An 18,861-nucleotide genomic window follows, 5' to 3' on the forward strand; every position below is an offset into this window, starting at 1 on the left:
TTTGCCAACAAAAGTCTGTCTAGTCAAAGCTATAGTTTTTCAAGTAGTCATGTATGGAAACAAAACCCCATCTAGTGAAAGCTATGATTTTTCCACTGGTCATGTACGGATGTGAGAGATAGACCATAAAGAAAGCTGAGTGCCGAATAATTTATGCTTTTGAACTGTGGTGTTGGAGAAGACTCTTGAGGGTCCCTTGGACTGCAAGAGATCCAATCAGTCCATCCTAAAGGACATCAGTCCTGAATATTCACTGGAAGGACTGATGCTGAAGCTGAAGCTCCAATACTTTGGCCACCTGATGTGAAGAAACGACTCACTGGAAAAGACCCTAATACTGGGAAAGATTGAAGGCAGGAGGAGAAGGGATGACAGAGGATGAGATGGTTGGATGGCATCACTGACTCGATGGACATGACATTGAGTAAGCTCCGGGAGTTGGTGATAGACAGGGAAGCCTGGCATGCTGCAGTCCATGGGGTCACAAAGAGTCAGGACACGACTGAGTGACTGAACTGAACTGATAATTCTCTACGTCGGGTATTTATGGGAAATTAGTCTCTCAATCTTTAAGTTTTGCTTTTCTGAGGGCACATGGATGGGTCTCCATTTCATACCCTCTGGTTCCATTTTAGATTAAAATCCTTTTATTTTCTCCTCATTTGAGCAAGATCTCTCATAGAAAAGTACTGATGATCAACCTTGGGTATTTGTTTATTCTGAGCTGTTGCTAGATGTTGGGCTGTGTATCCCCTGAATCTGCAGAGGACCATCCTAGGATGCTCTATCCCACAGAAGACGGCACGGCAAGTTGATTTGTTGCCTCATTTAAACATGGAGAATCTCAGTCACACTCCTCTAAGGGAGTCAATTTGGTTTCATGGTCAATTAAGCCTCAGGATAAGCCTTAGGAACTTTATTCTGTATATATATCTGAGAGAAAGGCATTTGCCTATTGAAACAAGACAGTAGAAATTTCATTAGAAGGATTATACCCAGGGTCAGAAGTCCAATTATAGCTACCAACTGGAACAATCTTCTCAACCAGTTTCCCCAGCTACCTATACTTAATAGCTTGAAAATGTCTTAAATCCTAGGGCTTGGCATATTTCAGCTAAGAGATTGATACTGTCCATCATTTTTTGTTCATGCACTGTGCTTCCCTATTTGTTAACATAAAAATAGGATTCTTCCCAGAGCAAGGCACGGGTTCCTCCCTACTGTGCAGTAAGGAGGTTTAGGGCTCTGTGGTTTTGTAAGACTACTTTTGCTAGGCTGTCTATCTGGGTTTGCTGCTATTCAAAAGCTCTAAGAGAAGCACTGAAGGTAGTTCCCATGTCTATGGAGAGGTTTTGACTTGCTTTTTCACAGTCTATTACGCTAACCCTAGGGGGAAAAGACAGCCAAAGACACTCAAATCCCTTCCTAACTACTACAGGGTTATTAGAGGGCATCCATCCAAAATTATATCCATCCTAGTTTTTTTTTTTAGTTTTCACATTGATTTCCACATTTAGTCTCACACTGATTTTTTTAGTTTTCACATTTTATTAAAATTAAACCCTTATGATAAAGATAATATGGTGTGTTAATTTTTTTGCATTGTGAATTACTCAAAACTTTGCAGATTAAAACAATAAGCATTCGTTATTTCACACAGTTTCCGAGAGCAAGAGAGGGGCTTAGACGAGTGCTTCTGACCCAGGGTCTCACATGAAGCTACAGTCAAGATGGTGGCGAAGACTGCGGTCAGCTGAAGGCTTGACTGATGTTGGAGGACTTCCTTCCCCAGAATGCTTCCTCACTGTGGATGAGGCTTCACCTCTTTATTGGTTATTGGCAGCATGCCTAAGTTCCAGATCAGATGGACCTCTTCACAGAACTGCTTGAGTGTCCTCAAGATGTGGCAACTTTCCCCAGAAGATGTGATCCAAGAGAGAGACAGAGAGAAAGAGCATACACACCCATACATACACGCACACACACAAAGCCACTATGCCTTTCATGATCTGGTCCTGAAAACCACACTGTCACTTTTGCCACATTTTACTTGATAGATGAGAGTCACTAACTACAGCCCACTTAAAGTAGGACAATTAGGTTCCACCTACTGAAAGGAAGAATATCTAAGAATTTATGGATATATTTTAAATCCACAATTGCTTTACAACTTTGAACAAAAGGGTCACGTGCTCCTTTAAGTTGTGAGGAGAAAGAACCCACGTGGGTTCTTCCAGTGGAAGGGAGGGTTTTCCTGACTCTGGTATCAGGAGTGAGGGAAACAGCTCTGCAGGGTTCCTTCCATTTCAGGGGGAATGTGGAATGCGTATTTCTTCTAAACAAAAAGAAATAACCAGTGTTTTCTGAAGGAAGGGCATAAGTGGGCCCTTTAGCCCAAGTATTTTTTTTCCTCTGATAAAAGAAGAGTTCTCATGACCAAAAACAGTCATTTACACATAGCGCATGATAGTTGGCATGGTGGAAATGGCTATAAGAACACCTTAAATTTCTATATATTTGGAATAATGGGAGAGTTGGATTGTTGTGGGTGAGGTTCTGATGGAGGTCTGGGGAATCTCCAGGGAGAAGGTACCTTCTCACCACTTACTAGATTTCTTTTTTTTCTCTTTTTTTTCTTTTTTCTCCATGTCTCCCCATTCACAATACAGACCAGGGAAGGGGCCTGCCTGGGCTGAGGTATATATGGGGGTGGATTTACTCTGCCTCCTCTTTCTATACAGACAGTGTAAGAACACAGCCTGTGGTAAGCATCGGGAGGCCTAGATTTCGTATCAACCGAATTACCATTGAATGGAATGACATCCGCTGTCCATCCCCCAGTACCATTATAATTTTTGTTACCCCACCACAAAGTTTTTTACCAGTCGCATTAACGTTTCTGAAACACAAAGGAAGATTATGGGTAAGAGTCCAGACTTGAGTGAGGGGTATACCTTTGTGGGTGGGAGGCACCCAATGGAATGTTGTAATGTCTGGTGCCAATTTGCCAGAAGGAAGAATATGTAACAGTTCAAAGGGACCAAAGGAAAATACTACATCTCTGCCAGAGAGATCTTGCCATCCTTCTAAGGATAATGGCCAGGCTACCAGTTCAGGTTCATCAAGAGCATTATCAGGTCTGGCACAAATCAAACCATCAGTAAGGCTGGTAGAAACTGGGAGTTTTTCTAAGCAGGGAACCAAGGGATGTGCTTAAGCTAAATGAGGGGGCAGCAAGAAATCCAGAGAAAGGACCATTAGAACTTTAAGCAGCATGACACAGGCCTGGTCTGGTTATCTTGGGGAAGCGGTCTATTTCTAATGTCATCCACTTCAGTCATTAGAAAATTCTACCTTTGAATCACCAGTTAGGTTGCAGATCCACTTTTTACAGAAGAGACGCATGAATTCAGGAGTCCAACCCTTGGAGCTTAGCGACACAGGTGTTAGTCACAACACCTATGAGGGGCCCTTCCAACAAGGTTAGAAGGAAACTTTATGGAGATGCCTTTTCCAATAGACCAGGCTGCAAATGTAGTATTTGACATCTCTGTCTCCTGGGAGCATGCCATGGAAAGATTATTTTTTCAAAGCATTATTATTCTCAGTGGACTTAATTACACCTTTGCAAAACTGAAATATATCCCCTTTTTATTATTTGTAGGTCAAAGGAAACAGGGACTGTCCTGTAATTATTTCAAAGGGTAAGAGTTTATGAATCCTGAATGGAATGGGTCTAAGATTTAGAAGAACTAGCAGAAAAAATTTTGGCTGAGGTATTTGGAGGTTTTTAACTAATTTAGCCAATGGATCTTTATAATTCCATTTGAATGTTTAACTAGTCCTGAAGAGTGAGGATAAGCAGAATGAAAATGTTGCAGAACTGGCCAGAAGGCACAAAGTACTTGTTCTGTAAAGTGGGTTCACTATGGAGTTCCAGGGAGGCTCCTCAAATGGAAATAATCTTTCTTAAAAGAACGTTAGCTATAGAAGAGGAAGTTGCCTCTCTACATGGAAATGCTTCAGTCCCTGTGAAAACCTTCAAACCTGCAAGACTAACATATTTGTATCCACAAGACAGGCACTATTGTATGAAATCCATTTGCCAGACCTCAGACAGTCTTTTAGGTAAATCAATGTGTCCCCAGCAGCGTAGATAGAGTCTTCTCTGAGTTGAATTTAGGGCAGGTAGAACAAACAAGACATGTGCTTTCTGTGGCCTCACCAATGTTTCTTCACCAATATTCATTCATAAATGCTACTGTTTTCTCATTGGACCAATGGTTTAATTTATGTATGGTGTCTAATAATGGAAATCTTAGATTTTCTTGGCAGGACCAACTTATTACTGGGTCCCAACCAAAGTCCCTTTAATTGATGGGACCAATAGCCTCTAGACTTCCAATTCTGATTTTCTTTCAGAGGCCAACTGTTGTACTTTCCTGACTAGTGCCCTTAGGTCTTCATAGGGGGAGTAGCCTTCTGGATCATGATAGAGGTTTGGTATATATATCTCCAGAAGTGTGGCATTTTTTTGCAGGGATATTGGTGAGGTCATTTCCTTTGGCTTCCAGAAATCAGACTTGGAATGCTCAGGGACTTTAATGACAGCTAGAGGTGCTGGCAGAAGTCTGGCAGCCAACAAATTCTGGACATAAGAGCCATTCTTAATTTTATCTCCACTAGAAGAAAGAAAACCCCACTGTTCCATAATATTAGAAAGTCATGGGCTATCCCAAAGGCCTACCAACTATCTGTATAGATGCTGGCCACCTTGCCTTTGGCTAAAATACACTGAGTGACAGCATATAATTCAGCTTGTTGGACTGAAGTGGCTGAATGAAAGAGTGCAGCCCCACTGACCTGGAAAATGGCTGACACTGCATACCTGGCACAAAATTTGCCCTCCTCATTTTTTAGGCAATAGCCATCAATAAACCAGATTAGCTTGTAAGTCATCATGAGGGGTCAAGAGGTGATCCATCAAAGTCAAACAGACATGGGGAATTTCATCAGTGCAAGAGGGAAGGAGAGCAGGGTTGAGACTGTTAGAGTGAATAAGAGTGATGAGGGGAGGTAAGTAAGAGGATTTCATAGGTGGTAGGATGGCTCTCTGAAAGATGTTGAGTGTGGCATGAAATTTAAGAGAGGCTCAACAGGCTAAGGTACAAAGATGATTAAAGAGGATTCTATAACGATTTCTTCAGTAGCCTTTGCTAAAGGAGCGGAAGCAAGCATAGCTCTAAGGCATGGGAGGGAGGTATCCTCAGGTCACTGCATCTAATTGTTGGCTGCACAACCTAGAGGTTGGTGATAGCCCCATGGTTTGGGGTAAGTAATCTGAGGGTATTCCCTTCCTTCTCATATACAAAAACGAAAAAGGGTAGCTGATAATTTAGCTGTCCAAGGGCAGGTAGACTCATTAAGCTTTCCTTCAAGATCTTAAAGGCCAAGCTATCTTGATCATCCCAAACTATGGGGTCAGGCTGGTGTTCTTTAGCAGGGTATATAGGGGCTGAACCAACAAAAAGAAATTTGGGATCCAATTATGACAATGGCCAACTAGTCCAAGAAGACCTCACAATTAATATTTGCTTTTGGGAGTTCCCTGGTGGCCTCATGGTTAGGATTCTGGGCTTTCCCTGCCAAGGTTCAGGTTCAGCCCCTGGTCAGGGAACTGATATCCCACAAACTGCGTGGCATGGCCAAAAAACCAAAACCAAGAAACATTTGTTTTTATGGTATGAGAAGTTTAAAATGCCTTGAAGCCTATCAGCATCTAGGTGTAGCACCTGTTTTGAGATTGTCCTCAAGGTTGAACCTGAGTTTGGACAAATTGTAATTTCTCCTTCAAGACTATGTGTCCCTTAAGGGCTGAGATTTTCAGCAAATACTTCTTTTTGCAAGAAGTATTAGGAAGGCAAACAAAAAAGAAGCTCATCCAAATGTAGTAGTAAGGTGGAGCCCCTAGAGAATTTTATGTCATTTAAATCAGCCTGTCAAACTTGTGAGAAGTAAGAAGGCCTCAGTAGAGCCTTGAGGCATGACTGTCCACATGTACTGTTGTCCTTCTCAGGTAAAGGCAAAGAGACACTGACTATCCCTTTCAACAGGAATACTAAAAACTCACTGCCTAGACTGATTAAAATGTAAAAGGTGCTTCCAGCATGGATGGATACTAATAGCATGCAGGGATTAGAAAAGACAGGATGGCAGAGAATTACAATGCTATTTATTGCCCTGTGGTGTTGGACAAATCTCCATTCTCAGCCACTGGTGTTTTTTTTTTTACAGGCAAAATAAAGGTATTATTAACACAAGGATAGTACAAAGGATTGTAAGTGCCTGGGCCTTATAGTCCTCTATAATTTGCCTATGCCCTGTAAGCTTCTTTATTTATAGGGTATTTGTTTATTCTTAGGAGAGGTTTTGCGGGGTCTACCTGGATCATAATGGGAGGGGCACTATGAATTGTGCCTATTTCAGTTAAGGATTTTACCCAAAGATCAGGGAATTCCATGTTTAGTAGAGCAGATGAGTGCAAAGTTTGGACTGCCTTGGTTTGTAGAGTGCAAATAATGGCAATGGGGGTTGAATTTTCCTGTGTTGAACTTAAACTCAAGACATACTTCCACCTTTTTGTTTTTTTTTTTTTACTTCCACCTTTTGAGAGAAAAAAATGGCAGCATTGTGTTTCTCCAGAAAATCTCATCCCAATAAATGTTTGGGACCCAAATCACTGAGAAGCAGCAGACATTTGCCTTACAAAAGGTCCAGACCAAAAAATATGGGCTGAGAAATAGGGACACATTGTAGTTACTTAAGACTCCCACTATTTGAACAAATATACTACTCCAGGGAAGGGACTGTTAAATTGCAGTGGGATGGAGCACTGACAGGAGCAGCCCCTGTGTCAGTTAACACTGTAAGGAATTTGTCCCTGATCTGGAGAGTAGTTTTCCCCAGTCTATTTAATGGCAGAAGAGGAACAGTCCGGTGTGTGTCCTTGAAGCCCCATCATTGGCGTGGATTTGGCCACAGTTCTGAGAAGGTTGTAACTATTTGGAGTTCAATTTGTAGCAATCCTTTCCCCTGATCAGGTTTTCTACAATAATGACACATTCTTGTAGGATGGATTTGCTTTGGAGTTTCCATGTATTGGTGTTGTAGATTCAAAATCTTAGTTACCATTTTTTTCTTTCTTTCTGGAGTCATCTTATATGGTGCGAGCTCATTTAATAGCCAGATTGACAAGGTCAGGGGTGAACACTCTCTCCTCTTTGATACAGGTTGTTTTGACCAACAAGGATAAGTCCTTATGTAGGCCATTTACACATATGGAATTAAAAGCCACCTGAGAGGACTGAACATCTATAGGGAGTCCAGAATTTCCTTTGGAAATGGTTTGGAGATTGTTGTAATAGTCATGGAAGGATTCAGCAGACTTTTGGATGCATACCTGACTTTAATTCTAGTCCACAGGTTTTGGGAAGGCTCCAGGGATGGCTTTGTGTAGCCGTTTGGCTCTGCAATGAGGTTAACCATATAAAAGGACTAATGGTTGGTTTAACTTACACCCTAGAAATTGTTCAGGGTTTCCCCAAGCTGCAGTTTTAATCCACTGTGGGGCTTGACCTTCTCCAACAAGCAAGTAAACTAATTAACAGAGATGAGAGAGATGAGGTTGGTGGGTTTGGGTTACAGCATTGAATTCTTCAGCAAATATATTGGGATCCTCAGTTCCTGAGGGGAAATCCTTTATTATAGCCATTACGTTGCCCTTTGTTCAAGGGGTGTAGGAAATCTAGGGCAGTTTTTAGTAGGATGCTAAAAAGGTCTAATTTTGAAAAAGGTCTTAATAGGTTCTGTTTGGTAAGGAAAGTAAATTCAGAGAAGAGACTCAGGAAGGGAAAAGGGAGATAAGGAGGAGGTGAAACAGTGGGGTTAGAAAGGACCTTAGTGAGCACTGAGGAAGGGACCTGGGATTTTTTTAATCCATCTTTGGTTGTTTATTTGCCTCAGTTAATTTAGAAACAATCAGGAGGCAATTTTAGAATCCTGAACATTTAGTGGCCTCTAGATACCAATTAAAATAACTATCCTACTCAGATTGCTTAATATGGTAGCCATGGTCTTCTAACTTAGTTCAAAGAAAACAAGTTTGGAGAGATCAAAGTTTCCACACAATGGCCACTGGAGTTCTGTGTTATCCTTAGTAAGACTGGTCTATTTAGTCAAACATGCACAGGGGGCAAGGTCATACATTTTTTTAACATAAAACCAGCTAGGATCCCTCAAGGTAGTGGTTGTGGGGAGTACTTTAGTACATTCAGTACTAAATGTACCTTTAGTACATTCAGATGACTGGATACAATTATCAGAAACAAGAGTACTTACCAGAAGGGCAATCTGTCTCTATCTAGATCCTGAATAAAGTAGGAGAGCTCAAACAAAAGAAGGCAGCTTGAGCTCTGAGGAGACTTACCAAAGTTAGAATGGCTCACAGAAGCTAACAGTGCAAAGGACTCAACTACAAGAAACTCACTTGATTCCAGAGGTTCAAGTGGTTGGTGCCTTCAGATCCCACTTATGACACCATGTAAGGTCAACCTAAAAGAAAAGAGGTAAGCTGAGGCAAACTCAAGATACCAAACATATGTGTATGTTAGTCGTTCAGTCATGTCTGATTCTTTGTGATCCCATGGATTGTAGCCTGTCAGGCTCCCCCGTCCATAGAATTCTCCAGGCAAGAACACTGCAGTGGATTGCCATTTCCTTCTTCACAAGATACCAAAAATTGAGTTTATTCTGGAGTAGCAGAGATATTATAATTCAGGACATGCAGCTGCAGTGAGCTATAGGTGAGTCCACTGAAGAAGGTTAAGAATGGGTTGCATTCATGGGCAAGGAGTATAAAAGGGGAGAGCCCAATTAGCGGCCATGCAGAGCTAACTGGCTCAAAGATGGGGAGCAATTCATTGGTCAGAGGTTAAGTTTCAATCTTTTATAAATCAGGCATTTATGGAATATCAGTCTCTTAGTCTTCAAGTCTCACTGTTCTGAGAGCTAAAGTGTGAGCTTCTCCATTTTGTATCCTTTAGTTTCAATTCCAATTAAAACCTTTTGTAGTTTTATCCACACCAAGCTGGAGGGACATGTTGGGGTAGGCAAAGGAGGGTGTACAGCAGACATTTGGATACATCAGCTTACAACTCAGGAGGAAAGTACAGAATTGGATCATTGACCTATAGGAAGTAGGCAGTGGTTAAAAACTGGGAAAGTGGATGAACCTCCTGAAGGGGAATGATACAGAACAACAGCAGGTCAAGAATGGAACCTTGAAACACCAGTTAAAAGAAATGGGCAGAGGAAAAACAAAAACTATAAAGGAGACAAAGAAAAAAGAAACAGAAGGACCCCAAAAAGTAGCCAAATAAGTATTAACTTATCATTAATATCTAGGATCCTCAATCAGTCTCTTCACAAGCATTGCTTTATTTAGTCCTACCAATCAGTAACCCTAAAAAACAATCTTTTTATTACTGCCCTTGAGGTGAGGAAACTGAGACTTAGAGAAATAGATACTGTACAATACTTAAGAGGATGAGTATACTGCCAGACTGTCAAGGTTCAAATTCTGGCTTCCCTAGCTATGTGTTTTAGCTTCTATTCTTTAAACAGGGGTTAACAGTTCCAACCTAATAGGGTTGTTATAAGACAACCTATTAGGATTGTTATAAGATACAAATTAACTACTACATATTAAGTGATCAAAATGATGGCTGGCCCGTAAGACTAGTGTCAGTATAGAAAATTTCAAAGAAATGCAAGCATCAAATGATAAACTTGCAGAATAACTTATTAGATTTTACACACATACACAAACACACACACACACACCCCCATGCTGTTAACAATGTGTTCATGCTAAGTCAGTTCAGCTGTGTCTGACTCTTTGTGACTCAATGGACCATAGCTTGCCAGGCTCCTTTGTCTATGGGATTCTATAGGCAAGAATACTGGAGTGGGTTGTCATTGCCCTCCTCCAGGGGATCTTCCAGATTCAGGGATAGAACCTGTGTCTCTTGTCTCCTGCATTGGCAGGTGGGTTCTTTACCACTAGCAGCACCTGGGAAGCCCATGATTAACCATGACAACTAACATCAAATTGAATATACATACTGTGGGAAGAATACCTTAGCATTCTTTTAATTTCCAGTGTTATTCAGTACTTAAAATAAGATTAAGCCAGAATGAGACTTCCTGATACTGGAGAGCCTATAATCATGTCACCATATCTCTCATACAAAATGTTATATTTTATAAATGTTTATAAATTGATAGTTAAAGACATCTTTTATATTTCAAAGTCTAGGTTCACTATTTATTACTCTAAATTAGGCGAATAGCCAAAAGAGATCTGTTGAAATAGAAATCAAAAGAGTGGTAAAAACCCTTAAACATAAATATTTATAGTTTTATGTTTGTGTAAAGATTCAATAGGACAGACCAGTGCTCTTAATCACTCTGTGCCATATCACAGGAAGATAAGAACGTAGTTAAGTTCTAAACTCATTTCCTTTCCTCTGAACACAGTGAAAGATCCTGATATCAGAGAAATAACCAACAAAAGGCGTAATTCTTAACCATCCTGCAAAAGCCGGATATTAAGAGAAAAAAAATCTACACTTACTATATAGATGTGATGTGAAGGATAAAAAGGACTAAAAATAATGTATTGTCAATTTTAACTTTACTAAACATGAAAACATTTAGCTTGGACTTAAACTATCAAATTCTTTTTTTAATACTTGCCTACTTTGTTATTGGCACCAATGACTAGAGCCATTAAGCAACAGGTGCAAAAATTAGAGAATGATAAAAAACATCATTCAGGACTTAACTACAAAGTCTCTAAACAGAAGAAAGTTAAACTGTTCCCAGGACAACTAAGACTTTCTTAGTTGTTCTTTTCCTCTCTTCCCCTGGCAATATAAATTACTACCTCTATGTGAACTCCTAGCTTTTATCCTCAACACCGATCTCTCTTCAGAATTCTAATCCTGTTTTTCTAATGTGCCTAGACCTCTACCCCTGAACATGCTGCTAAAACTTGAAATTAAATATACTGAAAATGTAACTCAAACATATATTCTTCATCTCTGTTAAATGCACAGTCTTCTCAGTCACCAAGACTCAAAATCTCAGAAATACATTTGATTAAAGGGAGGCCAAGGACAAGATTCCACTAGCTAATAAAGCCTACCTTGAAAATCGCCCTTCACATCCACCTCCTCACTGTTTATCCTGCCACTGTCTTCCTGTTTTCCATTACCTCTAGTCTGCAACTATAATAACTTTCTCTGTGTCTGATATGGAGCTTGACAGGAAACACTTGATTCAACAGCTAACTGACTCCTGAACAAAGATGGCAAGAATGGGAAAATTTCTTACTTCTCACAAGAGAAACAGCATGTAAGAGTTTCATCCTTAGATGCCAACTTCATCTTGTAAAAAATATTGACATTCAGTATATCAGAAATAAAAGCAAGTATATGATTTCACGAACATTTCTTAAGTTCATAAAACTAAATAATTTTCATAAAAATGACATGCATTCTATTGTTTCACATGCAGACATTTGAACATGTGAATTACACAATGTATTTTATAGCATCCCTAGACTCAACAATATTTTAATAGGCAAAATATTTTCTCCACAATACAGCTGATAAAAGAGTTGCTACTCTTCCCAAGAATCCGACATCATTTTCTTGAGTTATCTAGATAATACCCATGCTTTAAGATCTAGCTAAAAGTTCACCAGTACTACAAAATCCTTCTTAACTCAACCTAAAGTGTTTCTACTTACTCTGAATGCCAAAATACCAACTGTTACTCATTTAGCAATCACATGGTAAACATACTAAAACGTTATTTATCCCTAGTTGTATGTGTTATATATTTATATTTGTTTCTCTCCCCAGTGTAAAGTACAAATTTCTTAAGGACAGGAACTATATTTTTCAGTTCTCTAATATCAATCTTCTACCAGCTGGAGACTAACTCCACAGCATGCCTCAGGAAATCCTACCTCCCATAAGAGGAGTGTAAAAATACAAACACATACGAAACACACTCAAGAGAGGCAGACAAGGTGGCAAAGATAAGAACTACCCACAGATGTAAAACAATGACAGCCAAAGACAGGAAACACACACAGACCAACCTTTAGAAGCAGCTATCCCCTTTCTAGAGAAATTAAATAGCAATAATCTTATCAATATTGATTAAAACCAACAACAACAACCCATAACCACAGTTTTGAGAAGATTGATTCACTCGACCTCCTAGAAAGCACCATAAAAGCACAACTGAAGAATGGGCTGGGATTTAGGAACATCACCCCACATGCAGAAAGTATATAGCAAACAAACACCTGACGATTTGAATGTAATTTAATAACTAGTCCTACATACCTAAATTCGGAGCAAACATGTTCAAAATGCAACTCTTCTTTCACAAAACATGTTACAGGATCAAAAAAAATTCAAAATTCCAGTATAAAGCACTAAATACTACTTGCTTTGTTCATATGATATAAACATGTTTTTGATGCCAAAAAAATACATCCAAATTATAATCTTTCAAAATTTTCAAAAATAAACTGATGATTCACAAATTGCATCCTTCCTATTTTTAGAATGGCTCAGGGTATTTGTGTGATTTTCAAGCTCCTTTCTTAGTTCCTAAGAAATAACTTCAGTTTGACTTTACAATTGCAGGGCAGGGTGGGGGAGGGTAAGTTTAGAAAGAATAAAATAGCTCTGCAAAAATAATTCAGGGCTACACGAAATACAAATTAACCATAGGTTAATGAAGTCAAATGTTTTAAAATAAACTAACCACTATGAAAAATTTACTATCAATATCTATTCTCCTTTCTTGAAAATAGATGCCTGTCATGCATGCTGCAGGACCGAAGGATTCATGAAGAAAGAGCACTCTGACAGAATTAGAACCAAGATAAAAATACTCTAACAAGCAGCCAAAAGTTGCAAACACAAGGGAAATGAAGGAACATGTCCCTGGGATGTACCTAGTCATTATGAGTGAGCTAAAAGGTGTTAATGGTAGAAAAGGAGACACTCTTTTCATGAGAAAACATCTGCACTAGAAGTGAGGGGGCCTTACTTTTTCCGTTTTTGCATGTGACCCTCAGTAAATCACAGATTCGGTCTGAATCTTAGTTTCCTCACGTTTCTACTTACTGTGTTTACTGATTCTTCTGTATACATCAGTGACATTAACACTGTAACTAAGGATGGACTGAACTTATGCTATAATCCAGGCACTGTTCTAAATGTCTTATATGAATATCTCATTTAACCTCCCAGACAACCCTACAATGTAGATACACTTACTTTCCCTATTTTATAATTAGGAAGTAAAGTTTGAAAGGGTAGGTGACATGCCAAAGGTCACTCAGCTCACAAATGTAGAACAGGGACTGGAACTCAAATCTGGCTTCAGAGTCCACAGTCTTAAATACATCCTTATACTACCTCCCAAATGATATAAAGAACATATTTCACAAAGCATTCTAAAATGGCCATTCAGGATTTCCCTGGTAGTCCAGTGGCTAAGACTGTGCTCCCAATGCAGGGGGCCCGGATTCAATTCCTGGTCAGGGAACTGGATCCCACATGCTGCAACTAAAAGATCTTGCATGCTGCAATGAAGACCCAGCATAGCCAAACTAAAAATAAACAGTCTAATATAAAGTGGTGCTATTATAATTCTCAGTGGCACTAACAAAAATGAATTCATATAACAAAGTGACATATAGTTAAAATATTTAAAGCATATGTATGTGGAAAGTCTTCATATTAAGGAAGTTTTTAAAAAGACAGTGGTAATATCAATGATGTGAAATGCAGTGCCAATTTTAGATGCCTAGATGTGCACATTTCCAAGTATTTACAGGCTTAAAGAAAGATTTAAAATAATGTCAGAAAAAAAAAAATGTCAGGTACAAGATATAATTTAAAATATAAGCCATCATCTAGAGCTTCTTCTCTTCTTGCTATTATTTCACATTAATACTTGATGAATGATATATGAATAAAATTATCAAGGAAGGAATTTACTTAATAGTGTGTGTCAGCCAAAACCGTACACTAATGCATATATATGGAATTTAGAAAGATGGTAATGATAACCCTATATGCGAGACAGCAAAAGAGACACAGAAGTATAGAACAGTCTTTTGGACTCTGTGGGAGAAGGTGAAGGTGGGATGATTTGAGAGGATAGCACTGAAACATGTATATTATCATATGTGAAACAGATCGCCAGTCCAGGTTGGATGCATGAGACAGGGTGCTCAGGGCTGGTGCACTGGGATGACCCAGAGGGATGGGATGGGGAGGGAGGTGGGAGGGGGGTGTTCAGGATGGGGAACACACATAAATCCAAGGCTGATTCATGTCAATGTATGGCAAAACCACTACAATACTGTAAAGTAATTAGCCTCCAATTAAAAAAAAGAAAATAGTGTGTGTCAGGCCCTGTTTCAAGCATCAAGCACTTCACAAATATTTATTCATTTAACTCTCCTAACAGCCTACAAAGAACTTATAATTGGAGCCAGTATTCAACTCAGGTAGTTTGGTTTAAGAATCTGTGCTCTTAACCTCACTAGCTCTGCTGAAACTTAAGAAATGGTGATATTTGCAGATGACATGATACTATACGTAAAAAACCCTAAAGATGACACCAGAAAATTACTAGAGCTAATCAATGAATACAGTAAAGTCACAGGATATAAAATTAATACACAGAAGTCCCTTACATTCCTATACACTAACAATGAAAAATCAGAAAGAGAAATTAGGAAACAATCCCATTCACCAGTGCAACAAAAAGAATACTTAGGAATAAACCGACCCAAAAAGACAAAAGACCTGTATGCAGAAAACTATAAGACAGTGTTGAAAGAAATAAAAAATGACACAGATAGAGAGATATATCATGTTCTTGGATTGGAAGAATCAATATTGTCAAAATGACTATACTACTCAAAAGCAACCTACAGATTCAATACAATCCCTGTCAAACTACCAATGGAATTTTTCACAGAACTAGAATAAATAATTTCACAATTTGTACGGAAACACAAAACACCCCAAATAGCCAAAGAAATCTTGAGAAAGAAAAATGGAGCTGGAGGAATCAAACTTCCTGACTTCAGACTATATTATAAAGCTATAGTCATCAAGACAGTATGGTACTGGGACAAAAACAGAAATATAGACCCAAATATAGACCAATGGAACAAGATAGAAAGCCCAGAGATAAACCCACACACCTATAGGCACCTTGTCTTTGACAAAGGAGGCAAGAATATACAACGGAGAAAAGATAGCCTCTTCAATAAGTGGTCCTAGGAAAACTGGACAACTACATGTAAAAGAATGAAACTAGAACACTTCCAAACACCATACACAAAAATAAACTCAAAATGGATTAGACTTAAATGTAAAATCAGAAACAATAAAGCTCTTAGAGAATAACATAGGCAGTACACTCTTTGACATAAATCACAGCAAGATACTCTTTGACCCACCTTCTACAATAATTCTGCTTTATTGACTATGCCAAAGCCTTTGACTGTGTGGATCACAATAAACTGGAAAATTCTGAAAGAGATGTGAATACCAGACCACCTGACCTGCCTCTTGAGAAACCTGTATGCAGGTCAAGAAGCAACAGCTAGAACTGGACATGGAACAACAGACTGGCTGCAAATAGGAAAAGGAGTACATCTAGGCTGTATATTGTCACCCTGCTTTATTAACTTATATGCAGAGTACATCATAAGAAACGCTGGGCTGGAAGAAGCACAAGCTGGAATCAAGATTGCTGGGAGAAATATCAATAACCTCAGATATGCAGATAACACCACCCTTATGGCTGAAAGTGAAGAAGAACTAAAGAGCCTCTTGATGAAGGTGAAAGAGGAGAGTGAAAAAGTTGGCTTAAAGCTCAACAATCAGAAAACTAAGATCTTGGCATCCAGTCCCATCACTTCATGGCAAACAGATGGGGAAACAATGCAACCAGTGGCTGACTTTATTTTTCTGGGCTCCAAAATCACTGCAGATGGTGACTGCAGCCTTGAAATTAAAAGACAATTACTCCTAGGAAGGAAAGTTATGACCAACCTAGACAGCATATTAAAAAGCAGAGACATTACTTTGCCAACAAAGGTCCATCTAGTCAAGGCTATGGTTTTTCCAGTGGTCATGTATGGATGTGAGAATTGGACTATATAAAGAAAACTGAGCACCAAAGAATTGATGCTTTTGAGCTGTGGTGTTGGAGAAGACCCTCGAGAGTCCCTAGGACTGCAAGGAGATCCAACCAGTTCATCCTAAAGGAGATCAGTCCTGGGTGTTCACTGGAGGGACAGATGTTGAAGCTGAAACTCGAATACTTTGGCCACCTGATGCAAAGGGCTGACTCATTTGAAAAGACCCTGATGCTGGGAAAGATTGAGGGCAGGAGGAGAAGGGGACGACAGAGGATGAGAGGGTTGGATGGCATCACCGACTCAATGGACATGGGTTTGGGTAGACTCTGGGAGTTGGTGATGGACCGGGAGGCCTGGAGTGCTGCAGTCCATGGGGTCGCAAAGAGTTGGACACGACTGAGTGACTGTACTGAACTGAACTACAAAAATGGAAATAAAAATAAACAAATGAATTCTAATTAAACTTGAAAGCTTTTGCACAGCAAAGGAAACAATAAGCAAGATTAAAAGACAACCCTCAGAATGGGAGAAAATAATTACAAGTGAATCAGCTGACAAAGGATTAATTTCCAAAACACATAAGCAGCTCATACAGCTCAATATCAGAAAAACAAACAGCCCAATCAAAAAATGAGCAGAAGACCGACAGAGACATTTCTCCAAAGAGACATACAGATGGCCAATAAAACATGAAAAGATATTCAACATCACTATTAGAGAAATGCAAATCAAAACTACAATGAGGTATTACCTCACACCAGTCAGAATGACCATCATCAAAAAATCTACAAACAATAAATGCTGGAGAAAAGGAAACTCTCTTACACTGTTGGTAGGAATGTAAATCGACACAGTCACTATGAAGAACAGTATGGAGATTCCTTAAAAATCTAGGAACAGAACTACACATGTGCATACGTGCTCAGTTGTGTCCAATGCTACGCAACCCCATCAACTGCAGCCCGCCAGCCTCCTCTGTCCATGGAATTTTCCAGGAAAGAATACTGGAGTAGGTTCTCACTTCCTTCTCTAGAGGATCTTTCCTGCCCAGAAAAGAGTCTCTTGAGTCTCCTGCATTGAAGGTGGATTCTTTAACAACTGCATCACCTGAGAAGCCCCAGACCACCTTATGACCCACTGATCCCACTACTGGGCATATACCCTGAGAAAATCATAATTGAAAAAAACACATGTACCCTAACGTTCATGGCAGCACTGTTTACAATAGCTAGGACATGGAAGCAAACTAGATGTTCATCAAAGGGTGAATGGATAAAGAAGTTGTGGTACATATGTACAATAGAATATCATTCAGCCATAAAGGAACACATGTGAGCCAGTTTTAGTGAGGGGGATGAACCTACAGCTTGTTATACAAAGTAAATTAAGTCAGAAAGAGAAAAACAAATATCGCATATTAACTCATATACAAAGAATCTAGAAAAATGGTATTGATGAACCTATTTGCAGTGAAGGAATGGTGATGCAGATATAGAGAATGGACTTTGTGGACACAGTGTGGGAAGGAGAAGGTGGGATGAATGGAGAATGTAACATCAATATATATACACTACCATATGTAAAACAGGTAGCTGGTGAGAAGTTGCTATGTAATACAGGGAGCCCAGCGTGCCTCTCTGTGATGACCTAGAGAGGTGGGATGGGGGAGGGTGGGAGGGAGGCTCAAGAAGAAGGTGATATATATATATATATAACTGTGGCTAAATTGCATTGTTGCACGGCAGAAAGCAACACAACATTGTAAAGCAATTTTCCTCCAATTAAGTAATAATAATAGAAAAGAAACAGGGAAACACTTTTTAAAAAAAGCCAATAAAATGTAATAATGATCAGAATGAACGTCCACCGAGAGAATGGCGCCATCACTTACCTCAGTATATATACCAATACAAAGGACCATGTAAAAGAAACATATTAACTGATATGAGAAACTAATCTACACTACCAGGGAAATAATTTTAACTATAATGGCACAGAGGTTTCTTTTAATTTTCCTACGAAATTCTATTGTTAGCAACGCAATAGTTTGGAGACAAATATTAACTAACACTAATATTAACTTAAAAGACTTGACAGACAGCACTTTTATTGTATTTTGATCCAGTCAACTTATGAAATAGCAAAATTTCAAAAATCACATGAACTAGTGGAGTTCACAATAGAATTAGTGTTATATTTGAACTCTTTTAAGGCACTACCGATACTTTATATAACCTATTTTATGTAAGAACCACATTTTTCTAAGGACTATAGTATTTGTCATTTCATCTATTTCTCACAACCCTGAAATAGGACAAATACTATTATCCTTATTTTAATAAGTAAACTGAAGCTCAGAGAAGTTAAATATTTAACATGGTCTAGATAAATCTGACTCCAAGTGTTTCTTTTATCACATTATGCTGCCAAAATTTTAAGCTTTATACTTTTCAAGTTGCTTTATAGCCAAGAAAATTTGGAAAATGTACAGCAGAAAACATAATGAAGTTTTATGGTCTATTTGCTAAAAATCTCATTATTGTATG

General features: G+C 39.0%; 1 protein-coding gene and 1 non-coding gene across 8 annotated transcripts in view; both read right to left on the reverse strand.

The window, feature by feature from the left end:
- WDR89 (WD repeat domain 89) overlaps nucleotides 1–18,861 on the reverse strand; it is a 43,661-nt gene that overhangs the window by 16,277 nt on the left and 8,523 nt on the right. For 2 of the 7 annotated variants that reach the window (XM_065941238.1, XM_065941239.1), the window contains exon 2: nucleotides 8,546–8,610. The exons of 3 other annotated variants lie outside the window; for them this stretch is intronic. The gene's annotated coding sequence lies outside the window, so the exon portion shown is untranslated. Of the gene's footprint in view, nucleotides 1–8,485; nucleotides 8,611–18,861 lie in introns of those variants that run through there. 2 more of the 7 variants (XM_065941243.1, XM_065941244.1) reach the window with 2 other exon arrangements.
- LOC136172786 (small nucleolar RNA SNORA51) lies at nucleotides 2,645–2,781 on the reverse strand. Its single transcript, XR_010664124.1, has one exon. It is a non-coding gene; the product is annotated as a small nucleolar RNA SNORA51 (small nucleolar RNA).

This window comes from Muntiacus reevesi, chromosome 7, assembly GCF_963930625.1.
Source record: "Muntiacus reevesi chromosome 7, mMunRee1.1, whole genome shotgun sequence".
Taxonomy (NCBI): domain Eukaryota; kingdom Metazoa; phylum Chordata; class Mammalia; order Artiodactyla; family Cervidae; genus Muntiacus; species Muntiacus reevesi.